Raw genomic sequence first — 3,633 nt, 5'->3', positions numbered from 1 at the left:
GAGTGTTTGGTTTGTTGTATTCAAAATAATAAATTTTAAGAACAATTTATTTTTTTACAAAAATGCCCTTCACGAATGTAAAAAGTGATGTATAAAAAGGGTTGAAAGAGACATTTTTGTCAATTACTTATTTTATCTCGGGATAAGTTATCCCGGGATTACTATACCATCCAAGGGGAAGGATAACTTATCCCAGTACTAATTATTAATCCCGGGATAAGTTATCCCGAACTTGCCAACCAAACAATAAATTAAGTGATACTATAATTTAATCCCATGACTATTTGGTATTATACTTCACACCAAACGACCCCTAAGGGGTCCGTAGGAAATGAACTTGCTTAATTGGAATTGGTGTACGGTAGTAATAATCAGCTTTGTGCTATATTTGGTGTTCGAGTCCGGAACTCCTTCCTTCAAATAAACACCTTTTATCAGAAATTACGTTATATATATATATATATATATATATATATGTCAAATTCTACATTTAAGTATATATATTTACGCCCCGGCCTAATAATCATAAGGTTATATTAAATTTTTAAAATAAAAATTAATTATCTAAAATTAAAAAAATATACTAGACAAATAAGTGATTTATAAATGATTTTAAATTGAATATTTAAGATATATATTGTCTTTTAAAAATATAATAATTAATAAACATATGTTCTTGACTAATATTATAAAAAATAATTAATTTATATTTTTCAAATTAGTATATTTTAATTAAATTAATCACAAAAACTAAAGTACAAAATTTCTATGAAATGCATGTTTGACAAAAAGATTAGTATTATAAATATAATGTCATAAAATTATAAAAACATTTGACAAAACATAATCTATTAAGTCTAACTAAAAGAATAGTTTGCAATGTAAAATATCGAGTCAATACTCCTAAAACAAATGAAATTGAAAATATAACATAAATTCTAATTCTAAAACAAAAAAGTTAACATAATACTCTTATGCCAAATTTCAACATTACATACATAAATATGATTTAAAAGAAGAGGAGAATGTAAATCTTTAACATTATTCAACAATGAATTCTACTTTAATTTTAAAATTAGAATACTATCAAAATTATGCTAATGAAAAAAAATAAAAAAAAATGCATGGAATCACATGAAGTATATGTTGAGAATGAGAAGGAAATGAAATATAAATAATAAATAGTATATTTTTAAAAAATATTAGAATAATAAAAAAAAAAAATTAAAGTAGTAAAAATAAAAAATAAATTAAAACGAAAAAAATAACTTAAAAGCAAGAATTTAAAAAGTAACCAGCTTGTAATTATACCATGTAATTACCTACCTCAATTACATTCAATTACTTGTTGACCAAGTAATTACCTGTCCAACCAAACTAAGTAAATACATGACCAACCAAACATGTCAAACACTGTGTAATGATACTCAATTACCCCAAATTCAATTACTAGTGTGACTTTCCAAACAGGGCCTAAGTATTTTGTTTTTAATATGTGTGTAAGTTCAAAATAGACGAGTAAAAGTAAAATTTGTTTTATTTGTTCATTAAGTATTTTGATTTTTAAAAGAGATAAGTGGTTAAAACACACTTAAACTATACCTTTTTTTTGAGTTTCACACCCAAACTATTGAAAGTGTGAGAAACACACCTAAACTATTACACTTTAGTTTGAAAAACACACCTCTGTGCTGACTGGACCATATGTGTGTGTACACAATCTTTTGCGCGGGTGTGGCCTTGATTTTCGTCCACATGGCTTCTTCTTTTTCAAAAAATAAAATATCAAAACACACCTAAACTATAAAATTGTTTGACTACTTTCCCACCTAAACTATTAGGAGAGTGAGAAACACACCTAAACTATCATTCATAAATTTGAGAAACACACTTTAAATTATATGTTACACTAGTTGCTTAAGCTCGCTCAAAAGGGACGGATATTTGTATATCAATGATGCCATACAAGGAATCCACGACGCCCTTTGGTAGCTTTAATAATTTGAGGGGTGTTGTCCATGACATCAGATTCTATTTTTTTGTTTGTTTAATAACTAGTTAGACTATATTTGTGGGATCATTATGCCACCAAATTGAGCATATTTTCTTTCTATTGAATTGTTGCGTTTTGCAGACTACAAACAACTATGAGCAGCTAAGGACAGAAGTAACCAAAGCATTTTTAGTAGCTCGAAGTAAAAAATTGATCGGCTCTAGTTTGTATAGTATAGAAACACTGAAATCAAGTAATGCTTCAGTTTGCCGAGCAACCTACAATGATATTAAAGTACTTGGGCTGCAAATCAGTATACCATCCTATTCACAACCAAAATTCGATACCATCCTATTCACAACCAAAATACACGACTTAAGAACAGTTCGAACCACATGAAAAATCAGTCACCACATTTAGTAGCTTACAATAACTACTTGGGCTGCAAATCAGTCACCGTATTTAGTAACATCAAAGTTCACAACTAAAAGTCGATATCATCCTATTCACAACCAAAATACGCGACTTAAAAATAGTTCGAGTCACATGAAAAATCAGCCACATCATCCCTAAACACCTTCAGTTCTTGCTGCACCTTGTGATGAAGTTTGTGACTTGATGTTCTTCTGTCTAAGCAAAGCACTTTTATGTTGAAGTTGTCTTTCTGTGATAGCACTTTTCCCCTTCCATTTAAGACCTTTACTTGGTGCATACCCAAGGTCCCCGGTGACAATAATACTTGGTGCATACCCAAGGTCACCGGTGACAATAGCTGAACTTATCAGTTTCTCTTGTGCTCCACTCTTGATTACCCTACTAATAGATTTTCCTTGTTGTAAAGTAATAAAGAGTCGTTAAATTATTTTTAAGAAGTTTAATCAAGAATATAAGCTTATTAACTCTCGTTTTTACCTCGGCACAAATAAAATCATCTTTGCTCACAAATACTCCATGACCCACTACTCTTGGCCTCTTAAATGCATTATTTGCACCTTTTCTATTACCACTGTCACTTTGCACTATTGCTTGAGATGGTTCAGAAGATTGAGATTGTTGCACTGCTTGAGTGGGGTGAGATTTCTGCTTGCCACTTCTTTTACTACTGGCAGATGCTTGTGATGTAGTAATACCCTATGCAAAGAATAATTTTGAAAGTGTTAACGGTATTAATACACTATAAATAAACGTTAATTGAAATCAAATGTACCTCTGAAGTGGCTGGAAGTTTGTTTGGACATGTTCTTATATTGTGACCTTTTGACTTACAAGCGGAGCAACTCATGGTTTTCCCCTCTTTGGAAGCTTTCCAGAACTTGGTACCTCTCCAAGTTCCTTCTTTCTTTTTTTACCAGGCCTTCCTGGCATTTTTTAACAGGAGGTGGCTCAACTTTTGAATTCGATGTCTCGTGCCACATCTTCATGTTTGTTACTGGTTGTAAAAAATGTTTATAAGCTTTCATGTAGGTTTCTTTTTTGTACCACTTACAAATCGAATCAAGGAGATTAGTTTTATCGTGATGTATAGCTGCTATTGCATGTGCACAAGGAATCCCTTTCAATCCCCAACTTCTACAAGTGTAAGTTCCTTGAATTAGGTTAACCAATGTATATATGGACTATCTTTCACTTCATACCCAATG

Source organism: Solanum tuberosum, unplaced genomic scaffold (assembly GCF_000226075.1).
Source record: "Solanum tuberosum cultivar DM 1-3 516 R44 unplaced genomic scaffold, SolTub_3.0 scf00085, whole genome shotgun sequence".
NCBI lineage: Eukaryota > Viridiplantae > Streptophyta > Magnoliopsida > Solanales > Solanaceae > Solanum > Solanum tuberosum.
Note: the sequence above shows the minus strand (reverse complement) of the source record.